This window comes from Oryx dammah, unplaced genomic scaffold (assembly GCF_014754425.2).
Source record: "Oryx dammah isolate SB20612 unplaced genomic scaffold, SCBI_Odam_1.1 HiC_scaffold_20, whole genome shotgun sequence".
NCBI classification, from domain to species: Eukaryota; Metazoa; Chordata; class Mammalia; order Artiodactyla; family Bovidae; genus Oryx; species Oryx dammah.
In genome coordinates, this window is record NW_024070204.1 from 52994607 (window position 1) to 53022350 (window position 27744).

A 27744-nucleotide genomic window follows, 5' to 3' on the forward strand; every position below is an offset into this window, starting at 1 on the left:
ATTGAAATGAAGATTTGCACAACCCCCTGGTGGCTCATTTTCATAATGTTCATGGGGTTCTCCAGGCAAGAATACTGAAGTGGTTTGCCATTCCCTTCTCCAGTGATTCATGTTTTGTGAGAACTCCACCATGACCCATTTGGAAAATACCCTGATGCTTAGAAGGATTGAGGGCAGGAGGAGAAGAGGGCGACAGAGGATGAGATGGTTGGATGGCATCACTGACTCAAAGGACATGAGTTTGAGCAAACTCTGGGAGATAGTGAAGCCTGGCGTGCTGCAGTCCATGGGGTCACAAAGAGTCAGATACCACTTGGCGACTGAACAACAACTGGTGGCTCAATTGTAAAGAATCTGCCTGCAATTCAGAAGACCGATTACAGTGTAGGAAACACAGGTTCAATCATTGGGTCAAGAAGGATTCCTTTCTTGGTGAAGGAAATGGCAACCCACTCCAGTATTCTTGCCTGGGAAATCCCATGGACAGAGGAGCCTGGCTGGCTACAGTCCATGGGGTCACAAGAGTTGGACACAACTCAGTGACTAAACCACCACCAGCAACAACTGAACATGTTAAAAAAGTTTAGTTCTGAAATTGTCCTCTTTCCCTGGCTTCAACCAAGAACAATTTATAAAACACTTTAACCTGAAGTTTACACAGTCTGATAAGTCTTTTATTTTTTTCTCCTTTCTTTCCTCATACATGGTTAATGTAATGGGTTGAATAGTATCCCCCAGAAGTTCTTATCTGCCCAAAATAAGGTCTTTGTATAATGTAATTTGTTGAGGTGGGGTCCTGCTAGATTAGAGTGGGCCCTAAATCCAATGACTAGTGTCTTACAAGAAGAGGAGAGAGCACAGAGAGAAGAATGTCTTGTGATGATGGAGGCAGAGACTGGAGTGATGCAGCTACAAGCCCAGAAATGTCATGGAAAGCCAGTACCACTAGAAGACGCAATGATGACATCTTCCCTAGCATCTCCAGAGGGAGCCTGACTCTGCCTGCACCTTGATTTTGGACTTCTAGCCTACAGAACTCTGAGAGAATAGATTTCTACATTTTCAATGTGTATTGATTTACTTTTGGCTGCGTTGAGTCTTAACTGCAGCGCGTGGAATCTTCATTGCAGCACACGGACTTAGTTGCCCCTGTGGCATGTGAGATCTTAGCTTCCGGAGCAGAGATTGAACCTGCATGTCCTGCATTGATAGGTGGATTCTTAACTACTGGACCACCAGGGAAGTTCCACTTCTCTTGTTTTAAAGCACCCAGTTTGTGGTATTTTGTTATGGCAACCCTAGGAGACTAAGACAGAATTCCTAACCATTCTCCTAAGAACACACGTTTTACTACTTACTTTTACACGTTTGTCCTGTGTGCTATACTGTGAGGTCCTTGAGGGTGAAACCATGTTATACTCATCCATAATATGCACATGTCAGTGTCCCCCAAATAGTTATCACATAAGTGTGTGGACACTTATTTTTTAAGGTTCCCAAATGTATTCGTCATGAATAAACATGTTATTTTTAAATTAGATTTGCATATTCGAGGAAGACAAGAGTATAAATAATCATAAGGATATTCTGTATGGAAAAGGTTGGAGATAATTACCAGGCATAGGTTTCTATAGTTAGCAAAGGTATGCTCGCTGTTACTATCACTTTTAGATCCCATTCATATGAAAGATAAGATCTGAAGTGAATTTTAAAGTAAATAAAATTTCTAAAGAGCTGTCAATCTGAATTTTCCAGAGAATATTCAGTTTGTCACAATTTTGCTTTAACATTATAGAGCACAACTGAAAATAAATGATTGCTTAACTATCAAAACTTTGTCCAAAGTACAGATCATTTATAAAGATTAACATTTTAGTAAAAAGACTAAAATATGTAATTTAAAGTCATGGTATTTTATGAAGAACTGATATTCCAAAATAACATTCAAGGGGATATATGAAAATTTTTAATTTTTACTCTTAAAGGATTGGCTTATAGCCTGAATTTCTAAGAAATGAAAAAATGGTCAGTAAATAATATTCTTATGTCTCAGTTTAAATTTATTCTCCATTTGCTAGTATCATTTTTTTTGTTTCTCTTTGATTACAAGTAGTTTTAAATTGTCCCTTTGAGAGTTTGTTACCAAGTAGTTGAAATACTGCTAGTGGAGGCACTAATGACTCTTCTAGGTGCTTGTAGGTTGTTTTAACCTGTCTCAGGTTTTGAGTTTTTTTGCATGAATTTTAGCATACAGGAATTCCTAGTCTTTGTATATTGAATTCTCACCCTTCTTATAGAGACTGTAAGTAAGAAATACTAATTTAATTCACTACAGGAAATGGACCAGTACTAGAAAAAAAAAAAGAATGCCAATTTTAAAAATTGGCAAATACTTAAATGTATATGCCTTTTAGCTACATAAACTAATAAATTATGAATTATAATCAAAATTTAGTTTATCCAACAAGGTGAATATAAACATCTCTTGTAATGGCTAAATCTTTATATATACAAATCTGTGGGTGGACACTCAAGTTATCTTCTACTAATAAGAAAAGGATCACTGATTTTAATTAGTAAAGGATATCTTTTTAGACGTTTGTTCATTATGTTTTCTAGAGGAAAGAGATGATTTTAAGGGCCACTTGGTAATTATCTTCTTTCTGCTTTCCAACGATGTTTTCACGTTCCATAGATCAAAATAAAAATCTCTGTGGCAGCCATGGGCAAACCAGGTATTCTTCTTGAACTCTGACAGTTTCTCTGACATATCTTGTGACTGGATCATATGGGTAAAATTATCCATAATAAACTCAAATTAAAAATCTAGATATGAGCAAGTAGATTTGTAACTAATATGCTGGAATATATTTTTAGAAATATATTTGTACTTTTGGACCTACTCCTGTTACTCTAATACCCAAATGAGCCCAATAACCTTGATGGTACTATATAAACCATATGAGATTTTTACCTTTTGTTCAACATTTGTTGTTGTGCATGCCTTTGAGCTCTGTCATGTCTGACTCTTTACTGCCCTTTGGACTGTAGTCCTCTGGACTGCTCTATGAGATTAGTCCATCTAGAATGCTGGAATGGGTTGCCGTTTCCTCTTCCGTGGGATCTTCCCTACCCAGGGGTTGGACCTGCGTCTCTTGCAGCTCCTGTATTGGCAGGTGGATTCTTTTACCACTGAGCTACCTGGGAAGTCCTTGAAATTTATTGGTCTTTGATAAAGGAATAATTCTATGATTGTAATTTAAATTCCTCTTTAACTCAAGTGCTTATCATTAGCAAGCCAGTACCATAAATGGTAGTATATATCTGCAGTGGATGCAGCTGTAAAAAAATAACGAGGGCATGCTTTGTGTATTAATATTTTGTATAAAAAATTCCAGTAGATATTACTGTGAAGAAAGCTGAGCGCCGAAGAATTGATGCTTTTGAACTGTGGTGTTGGAGAAGACTCTCGAGAGTCCCTTGGACTTCAAGGAGATCCAACCAGTCCATTCTGAAGGAGATCAGTCCTGGGTGTTCTTTGGAAGGAATGATGCTAAAGCTGAAACTCCAGGACTTTGGCCACCTCATGCGAAGAGTTGACTCATTGGAAAAGACTCTGATGCTGGGAGGGATTGGGGGCAGGAGGAGAAGGGGACGACCGAGGATGAGATGGCTGGATGGCATCACCAACTCAATGGACATGAGTTTGAGTGAACTCCGCAAGTTGGTGATGGACAGGGAGGCCTAGCGTGCTGCAATTCATGGGGTCACAAAGAGTCAGACACAACTGAGCAACTGAACTGAACTGAACTGAATAAAATGGAAAATTGCAGAAATTTTGTAGAGTTAGCTATTTTTTTGTGGAAAAGCAAAAGAGGTAAAATTATATGTGTGTATATATGTATAAGATACATGTGTGCGTGTGCACGCATGCATGTGTGTTAGTTGCTCAGTTTGTGTCCGACTCTTTGTGACCCCATGGACTCTAGCCCACCAGGCTCTGTCCATGGAATTCTCCAGGCAAGAATACTAGAGTGGGTTGCCATTTCCTTCTCCAGGGGATCTTCCCAACCCAGGGATGAACCTGATTCTCCTACATTTCAGGCAGATTCTTTACTGTTTGAGCCATTGGGGAAGATGTATAACTTACATATATATATATTAATACATATGTTGACTTTTATGTTGACTTGTGTGCATGAAAATAATTTCTAGAAGGTTGAACTAATAAAAGGAAGTTGCCAGCTATGTGTATGTGCAGAGATGAGCACTCAGCAAATAGGACTTATGTATAGTATATAACCTTTCTTTCTGATATTTGATCATTTTTTCTGTGTACCTCATCCCAATTCTGTGTATTCAATGGAAATAATCATCTTTGGGACTTCCATGTTGGTAGCAAATCCAGTGTAGCCCTACCAAAAGCAATTTATATATAGAAGGATGCCTTCTCTGTAGATAGTCTTTTAGAGAAGGATGTGTTAACCTAAGTAAGAAATAATCCTTCAAATTAAGTAGTGTCCATCTGCAGAAATGGTTACAAGTGTTTGTACTTTGGATGTCAGCATTTTGTTCTTATATTTTTACCTTTCTTTTTCTAATTATGAAAGTAATTAAAAAAACAAAGGTATTTAATATAAGCATCAAAAGTTTACCATAGTCCTTTCTCAACCCATTGAAATAACCACATTCAGTTTTCAGTTGGGTAAACATCCAGTTTTTTCCTTGGTCTTTTGACTTCGTTTAATAGTTTTTTGGTTTTTTTTTTTTTTTTCCTCTCCCTAGAAGTTTTTTTAGAAAGAAAAATATATAGCACTTTTCTTAAAAGTTTCTGAGTTATTTATCATTTATAGGAAAGCCTTTCCAATTCAATAACATATAATAATTGTAAGGGATCAATCCAATAAGATATAATAATTACAAGTACATATACACTAACATAGGACCATTTAATACATAAAACAAAGATTAATATAAAGAGAGAAAGTGACAAATATAAAGGAAGGAAGGGAAAAGTTTCTTTGAAAAAGTAAACTGATAAACCTTCAGCCAGACTCATAGTAATAGTAGGAGATTTTAACACCTTGTTTACATCAATAGGTTATCCAGAAAGAAAATCAATATGGAAATATTGGCTTTAAACGACACATTAGCTCAGATAGGCTTAATAGATATATAGAGAACATTTCATCCAAAAGAAGCTGAATATACACATTTTTTTCCAGTTGCACACACTATCACAAGCTAGTCCACAAAACAAATCTCAGTAAATTTAAGACTGAAATCACAATCAAGTATCTTTTCCAACCACAACACTATGTCCCTGGAAATCAACTGAAAAAAACACAAACATGTGGAGACTAAACAATATGCTACTAAACAACTGATGGATCGCTGAAGAAATCAAAGAAAAAATAAAAAAAGTATCCAGAGATGAAGGAAAGCAAAAACACAATGATCTAAAACCTATGGGACACAGCAAAAGCAGTTTTAAGAGGGAAGTTTATACAATACAAGCTTACCTGGGGAAATAAGAAAAATCTTAAATAACTTAACTTTATACCTAAAGCCTCTAGAGAAAGAATAGCAAACAAAAACCAAAGTTAGTAAAAGGAAATAAAACATAAAGATCCAAGCAGAAATAAATGAAATAAAACAATAGAAAAGATCAGTGAAACTAAAAGCTGGCTCTTTGACAAGATATACAAATCTGATAAACCTTTAGTCAGATTCATTAAAAAGAGAGGGTCCAAATCAATAAAGTTGAAATAAAAGAGAGGAAGTTTCAAATAATACCACAGAAATACAAAGAATCATAAGAGATTACTGTGAATAATTATGCATAATAAAATAGACTATTTATAAGTGGATAAATTTTTAGAAACATATACTATTCCAAGACTGAAAACCAGAAAGAAAATATGAACTGACCAAGTATCAGTAACGAAACTGAATCAGTAATTTTAAAAATCTCCAACCAAACAAAAGTCCAGGACTCAGAGCATGTGAAAGTTTGCATAATCCCTTTAAGAGTGGAGTCTGTGTTTCCTGCAGCTTTCCAGCTCTCCTGTACACAAGCCCCATTGGCCTTCAAAGCCAGATGTTTGGGGGCTCATCTTCCCAGTGCAAGAGCCCCAGGCAAGGGAGTCTAATATGGGCTCAGACCCTTTGCCCCTTGAGGAGAACCTCTGCATTTGTGATAATTCTCCCATTTGTATGTTGCCTACCAAAGTATGTGGGAGTGCACTCCCATATCTCTACCCCTCCTTCCTGTTTCTTTGTGGTTCCTTTATGTATTTAGTTGTTGACTGTTTTCTGCTAGTTTTCAGGTTTTTATAAGTAATTGCTCTGTAAATAGTTGCAATTTTGATATGTTTGTTTAAAGGAAGTGAGCTCAGGGTCTTCCTTCCCCATCTTGGCCACCTCATCTTTGACCTTCCTACCAACTTTTCTGAAATGCTTCTTTGATCCTAAAGTCACTAGACTCTGCAGGGCTCCAGGCAAATTTGAACTTCAGTGTGTCAGAACTTCCCTTGCCAGCTACTCCTCTTCAACAGCAAAATAAGTTCAGTATAAACAACTATTTATTTGGTTTGTAGTATGATTTTTAAACTATAATCAGCCAACAGAATAATTTATAATAACAATAATAGCTAATACATCTAACACTTAAGTGCCAAGTACTATTCTTAGTACTTTATATACAGTCACTAAATTATCCTGTTAGTGTATTTTATCTTATTTTTCCTATTTTATACTTTGGCCACCTCATGCGAAGAGTTGACGCACTGGAAAAGACTCTGATGCTGGGAGAGACTGGGGGCATGAGGAGAAGGGGACGACAGAGGATGAGATGGCTGGGTGACATCGCTGACTCGATGGACGTTTGAGTGAACTCCAGGAGTTGGTGATGGATAGGGAGGCCTGGTGTGCTCCAATTCATGGGGTTGCAAAGAGTCGGACACGACTGAGCTACTGAACTGAACTGAACAGTGGGCACAGGGAATTTAAGTAATACTAAATTATATAACCTGGCAAATTTCAGAGCCACGTGGTCTGGCTCCAATGACTGTGCTCTTAACCAATTGCCTTCTTGTTGCTCAGTTGCTAAGTCAATTCCGACTCTTTGTGACACCATGGACTGCAGCACGCCAGGCTTCCCTGTCCTTCACTGTCTCCCAGAGTTTGCTCAGACTCATTTCCATGAGTTAGTGATGACATCCAACCATCTCATCCTCTGTTGCCCCCCTTCTCTTGAGAGTGTGAAAATGTTAGTTGCTCAGTTGTGTCTGACTCTTTGTGACCCCATGGACTGTAGCCCACTAGACTCCTCTGTCCATGGGATTCTCCAGCAAGAATATTGGAGTGGGTTGCCATTCTCTTCTCCAGGGGATCTTCCCCCACCCGGGGATCAAACCTAGGTCTCTTTCACTGCAGATAGATTCTTTACCATCAGAGCTAGGAGGGAAGCCAAGGATGGGATACAAACCCAAAAGTGAAAGTTGCTCAGTTGTGTCTGACTCTTTGCGATCCTGTGGACTGTAGCTTGCCAGGCTCCTCTGTCCATGGGATTCTGACAAGAGTACTGGCTGCTGCTACTGCTGCTGCTGCTGCTGCTGCTGCTGCTGCTAAGTCACTTCAGTTGTGTCTGACTCTGCGACCCCAGAGACAGCAGCCCACCAGGCTCCCCATCCCTGGGATTCTCCAGGCAAGAACACTGGAGTGGGTTGCCATTTCCTTTTCCAGTGCATGAAAGTGAAAGTGAAGTTGCTCAGTCGTGTCCAACTCTTAGCGACCCCATGGACTGCAGCCTACCAGGCTCCTCTGTCCATGGGATTTTCCAGGCAAGAGTACTGGAGTGGGTAGCAATTCCCTTCTCCAGGGGATCTTCCTGAACCCAGGATTGAACCAGCGTTTCCTGGACTGCAGGCATTCTTTACGGTCTGGGCCACCATGGAAGTCCCCTGCAATTCTCTTGCCTTCAGTCTTTCCTAGCGTCAGGGTCTTTTTCCAGTGAGTTGGCTCTTCACATCAGGTGGCAAAAGTATTGGAGCTTCAGCTTCAGCATCAGTCCTTCCAATGAATATTCAGGCTTGATTTCCTTCAGGCTTGACTGGTTTGATCTTGCAGTCCAAGGGACTCTCAAAAGTCTTCTCCACCTAAAGAAACAAAAGACCTATATATAGAAAACTATAAAACACTGATGAAAGATATCAAAGGGACACAAATAGATGGAAAAATATACCATGTTCATGGATTGGAAGAATCAATATAGTGAAAATGAGTATACTACCCAAAGCAATCTACAGATTCAGTGTAATCCCTATCAAGCTACCAACGGTATTTTTCACAGAACTAGAACGAATAATTTCACAATTTGTATGGAAATACAGAAAATACCAAATAGCCAAAGCAATCTTGAGAAAGAAGAGTGGAACTGGAAGAATCAACCTGCCTGACTTCAGGCTCTACTACAAAGCCACAGTCATCAAGACAGTATGGTACTGGCACAAAGACAGAAATATAGATCAATGGAACAAAATAGAAAGCCCAGAGATAAATCCACGCACCTATGGACACCTTATCTTTGACAAAGGAGGCAAGAATAAACAATGGATTAAAGACAATCTCTTTAACAAGTGGTGCTGGGAAAACTGGTCAACCACTTGTAAAAGAATGAAACTAGAACACTTTCTAACACCATACACAAAAATAAACTCAAAATGGATTAAAGATCTAAATGTAAGACCAGAAACCATAAAACTCCTAGAGGAAAACATAGGCAAAACACTTTCTGACATAAATCACAGCAGGATCCTCTATGACCCACCTCCCAGAGTAATGAAATTAAAGGCAAAAATAAACAAATGGGACCTAATTAAACTTAAAAGCTTTTGCACAATGAAGGAAACTATAAGTGAGGTGAAAAGACAGCCTTCAGATAGAAGAAAATAATACCAAATGAAGCAACTGACAAAGAATTAATCTCAAAAATATACAAGCAACTCCTGCAGCTCAATTCCAGAAAGATAAACGACCCAATAAAAAAATGGGCCAAAGAACTAAACAGACCCTTCTCCAAAGAAGACGTACAGATGGCTAACAAACACATGAAAAGATGCTCAACATTACTCATTATTAGAGAAATGCAAATCAAAACCACAGTGAGGTACCATCTCATGCCAGTCAGAATGGCTGCTATCCAAAAGTCTACAAACAATAAACGCTGGAGAGGGTGTGGTGAAAAGGGAACCCTCTTACACTGTTGGTGGGAATGCAAACTAGTACAGCCACTATGGAAAACAGTGTGGAGATTCCTTTAAAAACTGGAAATAGAACTGCCATATGACCCAGCAATCCCACTGCTGGGCATACACACCTAGGAAACCAGAATTGAAAGAGATAACATGTACCCCAGTGTTCATCGCAGCACTGTTTATAATAGCTAGGACATGGAAGCAACCTAGAAGTCCATCAGCAGACGAATGGATAAGAAAGCTGTGGTACATATACACAATGGAATATTACTCAGCCATTAAAAAAATACATTTGAATCAGTTCTAGTGAGGTGGATGAAACTGGAGCCTATTATACAGAGTGAATTAAGTCAGAAAGAAAAACACCAATATAGTATACTAATGCATATATATGGAATTTAGGAAGATGGTAACAATGACCCTATATGTGAGATAGCAAAAGAGACACAGATGTATAGAACAGTGTTTTGGACTCTGTGGGAGAAGGCGAGGGTGGGATGATCTGAGAGAATAATTTTGAAACATGTATGTTATCATATGTGAAATAGATTGCCAGTCCAGGTTTGATGCATGGACAGGCTGCTCAGGGCTGGTGCACTGGGATGACCCAGAGGGATGGGATAAGGAGGGAGGTGGGACAGGGGTTCAGGATGGGGAACACATGTACACCCATGGCTGATTCATGTCAATGTATGGCACAAACTACTACACTATTGTAAAGTAATTAGCCTCCAATTAAATTAAAAAAAAAATCTTACTCAAAATTTAATGAAAAAAGAGTCTTCTCCAGCAACTTTATACTATGCCGTTAAAAAAAAAATCTTTTATTCAGCATATGTTTTTCAGCTTAACTGGTGTCAAGGTCGTATTAGTTATTTGTAGAGATCTACAAAGTAAAACATTGCCATAACTTTTTGAGATGAGGGTTGACCTCAGTGATTTCTGATCCAATCATGGTTTGCACTAGGTGCGTACTTCCTGTGAACCTCAGTGCTGTAACAACCACATTTTTCTCTCTGATGTTTCATGTTGTTTAAACCATGATGAGAACCTTATCTTTGTCTTTATAACCTGCCACAGAGCCCACAGCCTAAAAAAGAATCGACCCAACTATTCCCAGAATACTGTCTCATCCCAGTTGGGTTTCCTCTGAGGTATTAAGGACAGGAAAAGTAAAAGGAGTAAAATGGAGTGTCTGGTGGTGCTGTGTGTGCCTAGGGTCAGCTTAAGTGGCATTTATGTAAGGGTGTATACTGTCACTATGGTGAAGGGAAAGTCTTTCGAGCCGTTTATCAGTGATTTTATAGTTCTTATTTCGTGGAGGATGGAATAGAAGAACAAAGAAAGTTTACTTTCAAAGTAATTTATATTAAACAAGTGAAAAAAAGAAGATAAACTTGTTTCTTTTCTTCCCTTTAAAATGGCATTCTTATTATTGACCCATGAACTCATTCTCTTTCATACCACAAATTTAATTGTCTATCTGAATAAGACCTAGCCAGTTCTAATATATTTTTAAACTCCTGATATGTTCTGGAGCTAACTTTGAGAATTCATTCCCTTGGATTTTTCCCCCCTTAATGATTTGGAGAGTTTGGAAATTATGTTTGGACGGCTTTCAACTGAGGAGATATGTTTGGTTGTTTATCCATTTTAAGTAAAAACAAAAAACAAAAAAATAAATATTCATATCATTTCTTACAGAATAACTCAGTTGTCAAATTATTTTTGTATCCCAGGGTTAGTGCTTACTCAGATTAAACTTTTTGGGAAGGAGACTGAGTTAAAAATGTGGATGCTCTTTAATATGATAGGGTACCTTGAACTGTTTCAAAGGCATGGACAGGTTTTGTTTTTGTATGAAGTGAAGAATGAGGCATTGGAGTTATAAACTTAAGATTCTTGTTGGATAAATGAATTTTCCCAAAGGTAAGGGCAATGGAAATGTTTAATAATTTGCATTGAGAAGTTAATGTTACCAAAACTGTCTCCCAAGGCAGCCCTCTTCAAGCCATTATACCTGGTCTAATCACCTTATTTCTCAATGTCAGAAAAGTTGATCTTAACCCTAACGCCTGAATAAGAGTTCTTCTTGTAACCTTTGTGTTTTTTCCTTGAAGACATGGTAGTGGAGAAGTATCATTCCTCATTCTTCTTTGTGATTTAGATGTTTCTCATTGTTTTGCTAGAAGCAATGAGGCAGTGCAAAATGTCATCTTTGAAACTGTAAGGACATCAAAGTCTGACTAGAGTGGCTTAAGATGGGCGATTTGGGAGATGAGTGGTGGCAGAACGCTCACAATCGGATCTGCTTTTTCAGGCTTTGTCAGTTGCGTGTCAGAGTTGCTTTTGACATAACATGCAAGTGAAACTATCCATCCCTGCATCTCTATGTGGAAGCCAGTTCAGTTCAGTTCAGTTCAGTTGCTCCGTTGTGTCTGACTCTTTTGCGACCCCATGGACTGCAGCACTCCAGGCTTTCTTTCCATGGACAGAGGAGCCTGGTGGGCTACAGTCCATGGGGTTGCAAAAGTCAGACACAACTTAGCGACTAAATCTCCACCACAACAAAAGTACAATCATCAAATTTGGTGTTTGAAAGCCACAGAGTATGTGAGATGCCTGGAGAAAGGCACATAATGGATGGCTATTTCCATAAATGAAACAAGAAGGTAAGGGAACCCTGATACTATCCATTCATATTCAAAGAGAGAAAAGCAAAAGATGAGATGCAATTTTATGCCCTCCTTCAGCTCTGTGGAAGCCAAGGTATATTTTTAAAGCCTATTCATACTAATCTACAAAATTAAGCATTTTGGATTTATATCAGAGTTTTGTATTCTTTGTAATATATATATAGAAAGGATATTAATCTGGCAGTTTTAAAGATCAAGTTTATCCCTGTGGTATTACATCCTCTAATTATATACTATTTGAGTCAATATATTCAAATAGCCCTTTATTAAAAATAATATAAATAGATCACAAGAGGACATAGTTATTTTTTGATAAACCCACTCTTCCTTGTTAGAAAGAGTTTCCTTTATTAAGAAAGATTAAAAGAAAAAAAATCACTTCTAGGGAAAAAGTTGTTTTTAGTAATTTAGGATCTCATCAAGTACTAAAAAGTTATTTGAGGAATAAAACATGGGAGAGCAGGAGAAGGGGCGACAGAGGATGAGATGGTTGGATGGCATCACCAACTCAATGGACATGGGATTGGGTGGACTCCGGGAGTAGGTAATGGACAGGGAGGCCTGGCGTGCTGCGGATCGTTGGGTCACAAAGAGTCGGACACGACTGAGCAACTGAACTGAACTGATTTATCCTCTATCAGAGCTAACTGTGCTCTTGACAAGAAGTACTGAGTGTACCCAAACTTACATTTAGTTTTATAGAGTGGTTTAACTATTTTGGTTGTACATTTGTTGACATTAAAGGGTGATAGGAAATGGTATATGCACAGGCTCTGAAGTCATGCAGACCAGAACTTAAATTCTATGTTCTGTACTGAGAAATTATGTGACCTTGATCCAAGTTTATGTTTAAGTGGCATTTAGTTAATTCACACTGTTGTCAGCGATCACCTCTGTATAGTTTGACAAAGTTTTATGAGGACACTTTTTTAACCTGATGTGTAAGGTCTTTGAATGACTAATGATGGAATAAGTTTATATTCCTTGGTTTTTAAGAGCTTTAAGAAACGGCTTGATGATGATTCTAGTATGATCTCCCAAATTTCCTTTCAGTTCTAGCTTATTTTAAAATTGTTAAAATTTGGAGATATGAGTAACATGCAACCTAAACATTCTTGTGGCAACCAGCTTTCTATTTGCCTGGCATGGAATACTGACTGTCTGCGATAAGCAGAAGATACTGTGTTTATACATAAGGAGTTTGTAATTCAGTTGGAGGAAAAGCTACAGATGAAATATATAGAAAAACATGCTCGTTCTTACTTCTGTGATAAGCCCCAGACCTTTTAAATGTGTCCATTCACTTCCTTTCAGGGGACCACATCTTAGTTACCAGAAGTTGAAGAACTGTCATAACAGGGCTACAAAATCTGTAAATTTTATATACATGTGCTTGCACATACATGCATGTACATGCACATACGTATATGTATGTGATTATGGCAAAACACAAATAACATAAAATTTTCTATCTTAGCCAGTGTTAAGTACACAGCTGAGTAGTGTTAAGCACATTCACATTGTTTTACATCCAGTCTCTAAAACTCTTCATCTTGAAAACCTGAAACTCTGTACCCATTAAACAACAGCTTTCCTTCCCCATTTGTTCCCATCAACCACCATTCTGTTTTCTATTTCTATGAACACAGAAGAAAGTAGGTACCTCATATAAGTAGAATCATGCAGTGTTTGTCTTTTGGTGACTGGTTTATTTCACTTAGCATAATGTCATCAAGGTCCTTCCATGTTGTAGCATTTGTCACAATTTCCTTCCTTTTTAAGGCTGAATAATATTGAATTGTATCTATATACCACCAGTGTTGTTTATCTGTTAATCTGTCAATGGACTCTTGGGCTGCTTCCATCTTTTGTCTGTTGTAAGTGGTACTGCTGTGAGCATGGGTGTACACATATCTCTTCAAGACCCTGCTTTCAGTTCTTTTGCTTATATGCCCAGAAGTAAAATTCTGGATCCCATGATAATTCAAGTTTTAACTGTTTTGAGGAGCACCATACTCTTTTCCGTAGCAGCTGTACAGATTTACATTCCCACCAGCAGTGCACAAGGATTCCATTGTGTCCACATCCTTGCTGACACTTGTTATTTTCTTTTTTTTTTCAATAGTAGATATCTTAATAGGTGTGAGGTATAGTAGTATAATTTAAGCCAAACTTTAACACAGAGAACATTATTATGGAATATACAGTCTTGTTTCGAGATCATGGCGAAAGCCTAAATTTGAATATTGTGCCACTTGACTCTTTTATACTCCATTATACTCCACAGTTTTGGGTACCATATTTTTGTGTGTGTGTGGTATGTTTGTGGGTGCTAAGTCGCTTCAGTTGTGTCTGACTCTGTGCGGCCCTATGGCCTGTAGCCCACCAGGCTCCTCTGTTCATGGGATTCTCCAAGCAAAAATACTGGTGTGGGTTGCCATGCCCTCCTCCAGGGGATCTTCTCTACCCAAGGTCGAATCCACATCTCATGTCTCCTGCATTGGCAGGTGGGTTCTTTACCACTAGCGCCACCTGAAAAGCCCAGTGTGTGATATAGCATAGAGCATTTTCTCTCATAGTTGTCTCTGTGTTGTAGTCAATCTCTGTTCTTAACCATTTGACCCCTGAGACCACCAGCATGTTTCAGATCAGTAATAGCCAAAGAGCCAAAGTTGTTACTATCATACCGGAGAACTGTACATACCGTATGTCTTGGTGTCCCTTCCGGAATGTGAGGCCATTAGATTGATGTGAGTGAAGTCACTCAGTCGTGTCCGACTCTTTGCAACCCCATGGACTGTAGCCTAGCAGGCTCCTCCCTCCATGGGATTCTCCAGGCAAGAATACTGGAGTGGGGTGCCATTGCCTTCTCCATAGATTGATGTGAGTCATAGTGAAAAAATACTGGTGCTACTGAACCAGATTCTGAGCATTTTGAACCTTCCTCTCTTTCTCCCATATATAGTAAAGTGTTTGACTATGTATCATGTGTGTGTTTATATAAATATATGTTTATTATTATAACTATATTTTCTATTTAGGTATTTTTTTGTAAATGAAGTGAAGAATTTTGATTCTTAAAAGAAAAATACATGGAGTAGAATCTTTAAGTTTTGTATACAAAGAGTGATAGAGTTGTGAGACAATAAAACTGTTTTATAAGATAATTCACTTCCTTCTGGAGAAGACATGAGATTGAGGACTCAAAGACAAAGACATAAAATTGCAGTGAAAGGAGAGAGGAAAATCAGCGTGAGGGGAAAGTGGAGCCAGGTATAAGGCTCTCACATAAACTCTCGTTACTGCACATTTTCTAAGAGTGAACCACAAATGTAACTCTGAGCTTTATAGCAGCAAATTCAAAAAGAGAAAACCTTCCAGTCAGAGCTTCACAGTGGCTATGAGATCAATCATCTAAACAACTATCTTGGAGGAATATGACTAATTTTTAGTTTACAAAAATGAAAATAGCCTCCTTTTGCTTTTAGTTCTTAAAAAATGCATGTTTCTTATTTTAAAAAAGCCAACCAATCAAAAAAGTACAAAATTTTTCTTGTAATTACCCTGCTAGAGATAATTTGTGAACATTCTGCTGAGCTTCTTGGTGGTCTGTCCAGAAAAGGAAACAGTTGGTCACACAGTTCATACTGGCTGATTTACTTTCCCAATAGTATAAGAGCTTATAAATTTTTCTGCACCATCAATAATAACACTGGGTCAGTGTTGTTAATTTTTCCTAGTCCTGTAAAAGAAAAATGATATTTGTTTTCTATTATCCTCAGTACTCATACTGATATGAGTCTCCTACGGTTTTCCTATGTAGGTATTATACAGTGTAATGAACAGGTGTCTTTTACAACATCACTTGATAGATTTAATACATTTTTCCCCTTAAGTATTTCTTATAATTGTATTAAAATATGGGTAATGGTATTTCACAGATTTTTAATTCAGTAAAAACAGTTTTGAGTAATTAGAAGCAGGGACAAGATAGGTGAAATGGATTAAGAGGTAGAAACTACTAGATATAAAATAGGTTACAAAAATGTATGTGTAGCACAGTGAATATAGCTAGTATTTTTATATGGAGTAAAATCCTTAAAAATAACATCACTGTGTTGTACACCTGAAACTAATATTTTGAGTCAACCATAATTCAATTAAAAAGTGGGGGAAGTTTCTCTGTGGGCCAAAATGACATGGTCTGGTATTCTGTTTCTTTGGGTTTTGGGGTCTTTTTTTGAGCTGGAAGGTCTGGGTGTCATTGATTGATAGTAGTTTCCATAAATGTCTTTTTCCCATGGTCTACCTTCAAGGCACAGGCACAGAGCCCTCTAGAAAGACAGTCTCTGAACCAGGGAGACAGGAACACTGGATGCACACGTCTTTGGCAGGCCCATGCAGCCCTGGGCAGATGCAGTCCTTCAAGCTGGAAATCCACCGGGTATTTGAGACACAAAGGTGGGAGGTAGAAAGCAAGGTCACAGGACTCTCGTCTCAGTCCAGGTCTGCTCTCACTATCCAAGTCCATTCCAGGACTCTGGGGAGGGCAGCAAATCAGGCCCACCACCTTGACGGGGGCAGATTCTTCAATCTATGCTGTTTGTACACACCTGCTTCCGCTGGTCCCGCAGTTAAAGAGCATCAGCTTTATGGTAAGAGAAGAATCACTTCCTCTCTGACCTTCCCCAGCACCTCTCTTCAGCTGGGTCTGTGCAGGAACCACTGGAGAAATCTGAGGCCTGTGTCCCCCATTCATCTGCGTGTGCCATCTTCCTCAAGTCCTGAATGAAGGGTTGGTTGGAGGCTACAGGTTTACTTGCTGACTCCCAGCTCCTCACACACAAAGCCCTGCCTTTCTTCTGCCAGTTGCCAGTGCCTGGGCTGGAGTACCAGCTGGCCCCAAAGACAGGAGCCAAGCTGGCCTGTGTAGGCACTTGGCGATTTGGGGTAGGGAGGTGGATTGAAAAAAGGGGGATGGAAATGAGAAGAATCAAAGAGCTTAATCTGATTAACATATCTGAAGTGATTTTACTTTTACTTTCTTCCCTTTAAGCCAATCATGAAGTTTCACAGTGATTTCTGGGGTAGCAGAAGGAAGGTGGTGCTGAACATCTTGGGGGCTGTGGTCCAGATGGCCCAGGAGGTGTGGGCCTCACTGGGGCAGCAGGAGGAGCACCGACTGCCCTCCGGGCAGGTAGGTGATGTTCCGCGAGCGTGGCAGCTCCTATGCGATGTCCTCCGCGGCCTCCCGCTTGCGCAGCTGGATCACCGGCTCGATGGCAGTGGCGGTTGTGAGTTGGCGATCCGCTCCGCTGCCTTGAGGTCACCCTCCATGGAGATGATGGCTTCCTTCTTTTGCTGCCCATCCTTTTCCTCCACAAATCTGGCCCTCTCTGCTTCCTGCTGAGCCACCTGTTTGGCTTCCACCTCTCTGTGAATTTCCCAAAGGTCAAGGATAGGTCGTCCAGGATGAGCCCAAAAGTCGCTGCTCACTCTGTGAGGTCATCGCTCACCTGTCTGGGGGCCAGCTCTCTCTGGGTGATCGGTTCTTCAGCTGAGCCACCACGGACTGGAGGATCTCTGTAGTGATGGACTGGCAGCACACCCTCATCGGAGTCCTCTCCAGTGCCGGGGAGCATGCGAGGAAGCTGGCTAGCCACCGGCCAGAGGAGGATGCTGTAGGGTGATGATGACTTTCTGTAAATCTTTGCTACCAGTGTTTACTGGCACGTTACGTGGTCGAGAGCGTCAGTCAAAGATAGTTGGTTTCTGTACCCAAGGGATGAGGAAGTGAGTCCCTTCTATGACGATGTCCTGTGCTCCACTGAACCCATCAGAGAGGACAGCTCTGTGCCCAGCATCCATATTATACAGGGCAGAGTTCACCACGCCTGCTGCAATGGCTAAGGCCAGGCCAAACTTGCCGGTGGACTCAAACACTCTGGCAGCCATGTCTCCTTTGGCTGGGCCCACTCACACCTGCTTCCCCTCTGACCTTCCACTGTGACCACATCTCAATTTCTTTGTTGATTTGGCTTTATCCAGGAGTATATTTGTAGAGACCACTGCTGCTGCTGCTGCTGCTAAGTCACTTCAGACCACTACTCTCCACTAAAATCCATTTTCTCCTTCCTGAACACACAGCTAGACTACATTTACCAGCATCTTTTAAAATTAGGTGTAGCTAGGTTTTTTATGACTAGGGTTTTTTTCTAGTGCACTGTGAGTGGAAGTAATGTGAGTCGCTTCCTGACCTGGCCAATAAAACTCTGCATATATGTTTCTCAGGGCCCTCTCTTCTTTTTAGCTGAGTGAAATGGCAGTGCTCAGGAAACCCTGAAAGCCATATGTTGACAGTGGCTGAATAGCCATCAGCATGGATCCTTAAATGACGGACTTACCTGAATGTCTACCCAGGATGGTTATGTAAGAAAGAAATATAGTATGATTAGGGAGGTTTTTCTATTAATATAGACATGAAACAAGGGCCTGGGTGGGGGTGTGTGTAATAATGATATAAAAAGATTAAATTAGAGGAACATTAATAAGTATGTATTTTGTTGAAAATTTGCATCATGGATGGCAAGCAGTAGTAATTGAAATTGTCTTAAAATAATTTTAAAACATACTGTTGGCCAATTTAACAAGAAAAATATAATGTTAAGTGTATTCTTATTAATATTAGGAAAACAATTGCAAGTTTTTAAATTAGGATGTGAGTAAAGCAATAGTACAATCCAAAGACTTGAGAGATTTTAAAGGAAAAGCAACTGAGGCTCAGGACAGGTGGATGTCATAGGAGGGAAGAGGAGTGCTCATGCTCAGTCATGTCTGACTGTTTGTGACACCTTGGACTGTAGCCACTGGGCTCCTCTGTCCCAGGCAAAAGCACTGGAGTGGCTTGCCATTTTCTGTTCCAGGGATCTTCCTGACCCAGTAATCAAACAGGAGTCACCTGGGTGTCCTGCATTGGCAGGCAGATTCTTTACCACTGAGCCACCTGGGAAGCCCAGATGTCTTAACACCTGATGAATCAACAGACCAGACCATAGGTTTCCAAGTCCTGAAGAGTTAGTCCTAGACAGGAGATTTGCAAGGCTAGAGAGGGCTTGGCAACTTGGGCACTTGACATCATCCTTAAGCCATAGACAAGTTTCAGTAGACCATGGAATTGGTGTACAGGAGTAGGATCTGTCTTTCCACCAAGAATAGATTCTGTCCAGACAGGTGAGAGCAGTTACGAGTACAATGTATATGGAGCAGAGGCATATAACAAATGCCTGTAACAAATTGCGTTCAAATCAGGTTATCAGGAGCAGTTTCTAGAACTAAAGTACAGGGGAAAGGCCAAGGGACAAAACCTTTGCTACTTGACCGGTACCAAAACAAAAATGACTTCCTATTGGTTCTTCACTAGTGGTCCAGTTGGTTAAGACTCCATACTTCCACTGCAAGGGGCACAGATTTGATTCCTGGTTGAGGAACTAAGATCCCACATGCTGTGCCATGAAGCCAGGAAAAACCCCAAAACAAATAAATTACATTTTTAAAAGTTGCTTCATATTAATTGCTTAGCTTGGGGTATCTTATTTCCCCACTTCAACATGGTATTCCCACACATGAGAACTTAGAGTTTACCATGAAGACAGGACAACTTCAGGGGCTAGATACTAAGGATCTATCACAGAAAGACACAAAGTTCTGTGTAACAGAAGTGTAAGGACATCAGTTCATGGTTGGTGCTCATTAAGTGGTTAGTTAGACAAGGGAGGCCTGGCGTGCTGCAGTCCATGGGGTCGCCAAGAGTCGGACATGAATGAGGGACTGAACTGAAGTGGTTAGAGTAATAGATGTAATCCTGGCAATTTTCATCATAGAAATGAAGTTAGAATAATGAGATCTAATATTATCTGATATCATTGGTATAACTTTAATGAGCCACTGCAGAGTAGCAATATACCTCCATCATTTTTTTGAGTATTCCAGTGTGTGTACTGAAAGATTCAGATTCCACAGGACAAGGCAGATGTTCATCAACTCTAAAAAGGGGGAAGGTATATGCAATATAGTTTTGTATCAGAATTCTATTCCTGCATTTGCCTTGGAAACCACAGTGCGGTCTTAATGCTTTTATATTTTTGTTTTAAAGCAAGTTCCCAACCTACTTGAATTCCAAAAGTTCCACATAAGCAGCTTGCTTAAATTGAACACATTTTTCAATAGTAATTGTGTTATAAATGGCAGTTCGGTTTCCAGAATAATTCTCAAATCCCTTTTAACCCTCAATTCATCTGAATTGCTGAATGTTAGCAAAAACACCGGATAAGGCAATGGCAACCCACTCCAGTACTCTTGCCTGGAAAATCCCATGGACAGCGGAGCCTGGTGGGCTGCCATCTATGGGGTCGCACAGAGTCGGACACAACTGAAGCAACTTAGCAGCAGCAGCAAAAACACATATTGTTTAGCAGTGGAATTAAGAGAGTTGCATTAACTCTGAAGGATGCGAGGTATTAGTTGCTCAGTTGTGTCTGACTTTTTGCGACCCCATGGACTCTATATATATATGATAACTTTTTCAAGTAGGTTTAACTCAGCTGAAAATTTTTTCAAGTGGGTTTAATAATAAAAGGTGGAATAAAAGAAGAGCCCAAATTACGCTTTAGTCTTTCTGAAGGGCAAGGAAGCAGGTGGATTTTGGATTGTTATGAGCCCTTGGCAACCAATAGGTGGTGCTGTTGTCATACAGTAGTAAAGTTGCTCGCGGCCCTGAGTAAAAATGTCAACTAAGTACTATGCCCATAAATGTTGCTCAATAAATATGATTCTGCTCTTCTGAATGAATCAGATAATACTGATGAATAAAACCACTTTAGCAAAATGTTATTGATATGTTGCTAAATTATATTGTCTCTGGACTCTGGAAGCTTATAAAGAAGTAGCAAGGCTTAGGAAAAAAGTGTTAGGCTTTATCATTTATTACTACTAAAAAAGAAATTTTAAGTCCAGTTATTTGATTCTTTTGCAGGTAATATCCTGAGGAGCATTACCAGCATACTCTTGACTAGAGACAGTCCCCACATTCCTGTGCACAGTGATTTGGAGACACCCATCTTAAAGTACTCCACAACTGAAGTGGGCCTGTATCTCCTTAGGGCTTCCCTGGTAGCTCGGTCAGGAAAGAATATGCCTGCAGTGCAGGAGACCTGGGTTCAATCCCTGGGTTGCGAAGATCCCCTGGAGAAGGAAATGGCAACCCACTCCAGTATTCTTGCCTGGAAAATCCCGTGGACAGGGGAGTCTGGTGGGATACAGTCCATGAGGTTGCAAGAGTCAGACACGATTTAGCAACTACACCACCACCACTCCTTAGTGTATGAATTTTAAGGAACAATCCTGCATTGTCTTACATGGATCACTCAGGATTTGTGACAGATCACAGGATTAACTACGTGAAAGATTGGGTAGGAAGAGAAGCAATATGGTCTTTCTGCTATTCACAAGATCTTGATTTTGTCTGGAGAACGAATATATGTTCATGGGTGGATTTTGCAGTTTCAGAAGTGCAGGATGTGGTCTGCATTAGTGAATTGCACAGTGCTTCTTGGGACTCTAACAATGTAAGGAGGTTGTCTCCAGGGAAGGGGAAGAGGGTAAAGGTAAATTGTACTTTGGACGGACCCCTGCCTGCCTCAACCAGAGAAGCTCTGCTTTGAACAGTTTCATAAATTCATCTACTAAAGAAGGTATTTTAAAAACTTAAGAGTTTGAAAATTGTTGACACGTCAGTCTCTTTACCAACTGAGCCCAGTTTTTATACTCAGAAATCTGGTTCACAAATACTAGTATAGTTCCTGTTAAATAGATGAATGTATCATGTTTCATTAGATGAGAATCTGTGGTCTCTTTCTATATCAGAATAGATTTCTATTCATTCATAAGTAGTGCCTGATGTTAACCAAACTAAATAGATGAATGAAAGATATTAATAATTTCATGGACTAATAACTAAATATATATATATTTTAAAATTAAGACTAATACATCACACAATATACTCTATTTTCACTAAATATCCATGTTTAAAACTGTCATCTGTTTTGTGAATTAGTCATGGTAGCTAACAGTGCAGTCCTTGATGCTTTCATGATCTTTGAGAAATGGCCAAGAACTATTTGATTTCTGCGAAACTGTTTGGGTCTAGAAATTAATCAAATGATCAGCCATGTCATCTACCTTTGAAATCTGAAAATAAAATTTGAGGTAGTCCCAAGCTCTGCAAGTGGTATAGCGTAGCTTAATAATTCTCTAAATTTTAATAATATTTGCCACTTTTAAAAATTAATTCCTTCAGCTTCTCTCTGCCTCTCTATTGACAGACCCAAGTATTCAAATGGAAATCAAATGCTTTGATTATATTTGTTTTACAACACTATGAGTATTTGCTAATTTTGAGAGAAGAAAATACTATTCCTTTTTATATTAAGATGTACCAGATTGGAATTTGTTTGCTTTAGCTAACAACTTTCATTTCAAAATGAAAAAAAAATTTTTTTCAGTCAATCATAAATTTCCTCATTGTAAGAACAGTCTTTTTAAAACCTGAAATTTCCGTATAATATGTTTTAAAGCCTGTTTAATTTGGCTAAAAAAAATTTTATACCCTCCTTTATTTTCCTTCCCTTTTTATGTGTATTTAGGACATTTAACTCATCTGTCATGATTCAGACATAGTTATATAGCAGAATCATCAAATGTTAGTTTTTTGTGTTATTTCTTCAAATGCTCAAATTCTCAACATAAATATACTTTATACATTGAATATAATTTAGCTTTACAAAGAACTGTAGAATATATTAGATGAATAAAGTACTTCAAGATACTGATTTCCTAAACATCAATCAAAACCAGAAGGCTGCTTCTCTTTCAGCTCTTCAAAGTGAACACATTATTATGTATGTTCATAAATAGTATGAATCCATCATTTGAATTTTTCTTTTTAATGATTAATTCTTTTGGGGGTGAGGGACAAGTGTAATTACAGCTGCACTTTTTCTGAGCATAAAAAATTCCTTGCAGTTTGGAAACTAGGTGATTTTATACAGAACATTCAGGTGTCTATTTTTTTAAAAACATAGCTATTTTCAATGTTTGATTTCCGCAGTAATGGAAAAGACATAAATGCAGTAAAATACTGGACATTTCTAAGATGTATGTGCCTGATTTGGGACTAGAATCAGAAAACCTACTGAACTTTTGACTTTGAATCGTTTTAGATTATTGTAATAGACTCTTCAGTATATAGGGACCTCCCTCATAGCTCAGTCAGTAAAGAGTCTGCCTGCAGTTCAAGAGACCAGGGTTTGATTCCTAGGTCAAGAAAGTCCCCTGGAGAAGGAAATGGCAACCCACTTGAATGTTCTTGCGTGGAGAATCCCATGCACAGAGGAGTCTGGTAGTCTGTAGTCTGTGGGGTCACAAGAGTTGGACATGACTTAGCGACTAAACCACCTTATTGTTTGAATAACATTTTGAGAATTTTCAAGTTTTATTTGCTTATAATATACTGTTGGTGGTGGTTCAGTCGCTTAGTCATTTACGATCTTTGTGACCCCATGGACTGCAGCACACCAGGTTCCTCCGTCCTTCACTGTTTCCTGGTCAGTCAGTTCAGTCGCTCAGTTGTGTCCGACTCTTTGTGACCCCATGAATTGCAGCACGCCAGGCCTCCCTGTCCATCACCAACTCCAGGAGTTCACCCAAACCCATGTCCATTGAGTCGGTGATGCCATCCAACCATCTCATCCTCTGTCATCCCCTTCTCCTCCTGCCCTCAATCTTGTCCAGCATTGTGGTCTTTTCAGATGAGTCAGCTCTTCACATCAGATGGCCAAAGTATTGGAGTTTCAGCTTCAACATCAGTCCTTCCGATGAACACCCAGGACTCATCTCCTTTAGGATGGACTGGCTGGATCTCCTTATAGTCCAAGGGACTCTCAAGAGTCTTCTCCAACACCACAGTTCAAAAGCATCAATTCTTCTGCACTCAGATTTCTTTATAGTCCAACTCTCACATCCATACATGATCATTGGAAAAACCATAGCCTTGACTAGACAGACCTTTGTTGACAAAGTAATGTCTCTGCTTTTTAATGTGCTGTCTAGGTTGGTCATAACTTTCCTTCCAAGGAGTAAGCGTCTTTTACTTTCATGGCTGCAGTCACCATCCGCAGTGATTTTGGAGCCCAGAAAAATAAAGTCTAACACTGCTTCCACTGTTTCCCCATCTATTTGCCATGAAGTGGTGGGACTGGATGCCATGATCTTAGTTTTCTGAATGTTGAGCTTTAAGCCAGCTTTTTCACTCTCCTCTTTCACATCAAGAAACTCTTTAGTTCTTCACTTTCTGCCATAAGGGTGGTGTCATCTGTCTCCTGGAGTTTGCACAGATTCATGTGCATTGAGTTGGTAATGCTATCTAACCATCTCATCCTCTGCTGCCCCCTTCTTTTGCCTTCCGCGTTTCCCAGCATTAGGATCTTTTCCAGCGTTTCGGCTCTTCACATCAGGTGGCCAAAGTACTGGAGTTTCAACTTCAGCATCAGTCCTTCTAGTGAATATTCAGGGTTGATTTCCTTTAGGGTTGACTGGTTTGATCTCCTTGCTGTCCAGGGGACTCTCAAGAGTCTTCTCCAGCGCCACAATTCAAAACTATCAATTCTTTAGTGCTCAGTCTTCTTTATGGTCCAACTCTCACACCTGTACATGACATGACTACTGGAAAAACCGTAGCTTTGACTATGTGAACCTTTGTTGGCAAAGTGATATATCTGATTTTTAATGTGCTATCTAGGTTTGTCATAGCTTTCTTTCCAGTGAGCAAGCATCTTTAAGTTTCATGGCTGCAGTCACCATCTGCAGTGGTTTTAAAGCCCAAGAAAATAAAATCTGTCACTGATTCCACTTTTTCCCCTTCTATTTGCCATGAAGTGATAGGACCCAATGCCATGATCATCCTTTTTTTAATGTTGAGTTTCAAGCCAGCTTTTTCTCTCTCCTCTTTCACCCTAATCAAGACACTCCTTAGTTCCTCTTCGCTTTCTGCCATTAGAGTGATGTCATCTGCATATCTGAGGTTGTTGATATTTCTCCCAGCAACCCCAGCTTGTGATTCACCCAGCCAGGCATTTCGCATGATGTACTCTGCATATATTACTATGGAACTCTAAAAAAAGACAGTAAATGAGAGTTTATTGTCCATGTGAAAAAGCACAGACACAAATTGGCGGTAGGTTCATCGTTTTTTGTCTTAAATTTTGATGTTCTTCCTCTATACATTCAGACCTAAATTTTACAAATGTTATTTATGGCCTTTGAAAAATTTATGAAGTCAGATTTAAACAAAAGAATATTGTTGTGCTATAAACTTGCCACAAAATGTTTATGATAATAAAGGAAGTAGATCCCTTGTGATTTTTCCACTGTTTTTCTGGGTATAGTTTAAGACCTCTCACTTTTGAGTTCTGAAAAGTTAAACCATATTGTATAAGGCATTTTAGAATAACCCAGCATTTTTATGTAATTTCGGATTTTCTAAGATAGAAGAAGCTGAGATTCCTTATGGGAAACCTGTAAGAATGGGGAAGCTAATAAGATTTTAGGTAATCCATTGAACTAGTTGGCAGTCTTAAAAATTCTGAAAGCTTATCTGGAAGGCCTCTTTAATTACTTTTAAAAAAGTATTACCTGCTGAGACCTGCTGAGATAGTCTTCAGTGCTCACATAAATGTATGTAGAATATGTCAAATTATACAATCATTTCATTTTCAAGCAGGAATACCTCATTTGATCACTATGGGAAAATAATAGCTTATGATAGTTATGAATAAAATGTTAGTTTTTAATTGGATATCTATAATGATACTATGTGCAGACTTTGTAAATGCTAATTTTAAAGTGTTAAATGGAAAATGCTTACTGTTAGGATTCCAAAAAAAGCTTGGGGGCAAATACTGGTTCTACTACTTTAATTAGTTGTGTGTATTTAGATGAGCTAATCACCTTATGTCTCATTTTCCTCATCTGTAAAAGATTATTTTATAGATAATGGATAATATATCAAGGGCACATAAACATTGCCTGGTACATAGCAGATTCATAGTAAAAAAAAAAATGTTACCTCCAAGTAACTTCAGTCAAATTATGCTGTAAGTCAAATTGGAAAATGACTTTCAGTGTAAGGATTCTTATTTAGTACTCTTAATTGATGTTTTTTAAAAAATGTAAAGAGTTCAGAATAACAAGGTTTTAGGTGTCCAAATCTAACATATATAGTATGGGTCTTGGCTTTCAGTAGCCCACGCTTTCATATATTATGCATCGACACTTCTAAGCCTCCTTTCGTATGCAAAATTCAATCTTCTATACATCACCACACAGACTGATTGAGAATTATTACCTGGTTTGCACTGATCTCTGCCACTGGGGTAAAGGACCAGACATCAGTCAGGCAGCAAAGATCTTACTTGGCCATCCTGCCTACTTCATTACCATTCCTCCAAACCAGGGGCTCCTGTCAGGCATCAAAGGCCTGAATCTTGCTTGTTTTCAAGGGGATAGCAATCCCAGAGATGTGTCACTTTACTCAGCTCAGTCTCTCTTTCCACCTCAAAGTTGCCCCTGAGTTCCATCCATTCTCCTCGCAGTGCTCCACCAGCAGGAAATATTGGGCTGGAAGTAGACAGCTGGTTGAAAACCCTCACCAGGATTGCACGTGCTTGTGGACCACAACCAACATAGGCCTCCATCTTTGATTTGGTGTTCATGGGAGAAAGCTTCTTCTCCACTGTGGTAGATATTTTGTGAGTCTGATGCTTCAACGTTTAAAGATTAAAGTCTGCTTAAATATTTTTCCTAGCCTCTGTGGATGGATTAGGAAAGGAGCAGTGGCCCAAATGAGGACAAACGTGTAAGTCTGCAGTTTCATTCTTCTGGGCCATTGGTGTCGCCTGCCTCAGACTGGTACCTGTCAAGAGTCTTACTCATCAGCAGGGTCACTGAGACCCTAGGAAACCAGTATTTGAGGTACCAAATTAGAAATTTTATAAACTTCTAACCAAGTAAGTTTTATTTAGTTTTCCAATGTGTAGGGACACCCTAAATGTAGAGGAAAGGGAAATTACATCCAAATAAAAACAAGACAGAATCCTCTCCTCTTAATGATTCTGACCAGAACCATTCTTTATCTGGATGGTTACAAAATGATGATTTTCCAGCTCTTACAGTTACTGCACATATCCTGTTTGGCACTGTGGTAAGCAAGAGTATTTTAATCTCAATTTATTTACTTATTCATCTGTTTATCTATATTTTTAGTGGTTTGGCTTTGTGGATTCCATTCTTTTCAGTGCTATATAGTTCTGATGCGTTGTGGTCTCAGAATCCCTTTAAACTCTTAATAATTATTGAAAGAGCTTTGTTTATAAGGTATATATTTAATATTTATTATATTGAAACTAAAATGGAATTTTAAAAGTATTTAATAATTCATTAAAAATAACTCTAATAAATTCATTACATATTTATGCAAAGAATATATTTTGATCAGAAATAACTATACTTTCCAAAACAGAAACATTTAGAGAAAATGCTTTGTTTTATATGCAAATCCTCCTAATGTGTGACTTAATAAAAGATAGGTGGATTTTTCATATCTGTTTCCTCATTCAGTGTGTTACTATATCACATATCATGTAACCTCTAGAAAACTCCATTGTACATTCGTGAAA

The 27744-nt window shown here is 39.0% G+C and overlaps 1 protein-coding gene and 1 pseudogene across 1 annotated transcript in view; one reads left to right on the forward strand and one right to left on the reverse strand.

The window, feature by feature from the left end:
• The window catches only part of NDUFAF2 (NADH:ubiquinone oxidoreductase complex assembly factor 2), a 175268-nt gene that overhangs the window by 65678 nt on the left and 81846 nt on the right, over positions 1-27744 (forward strand). The window lies entirely within an intron of this gene.
• Positions 16965-17951, reverse strand: LOC120879551 (annotated as a pseudogene).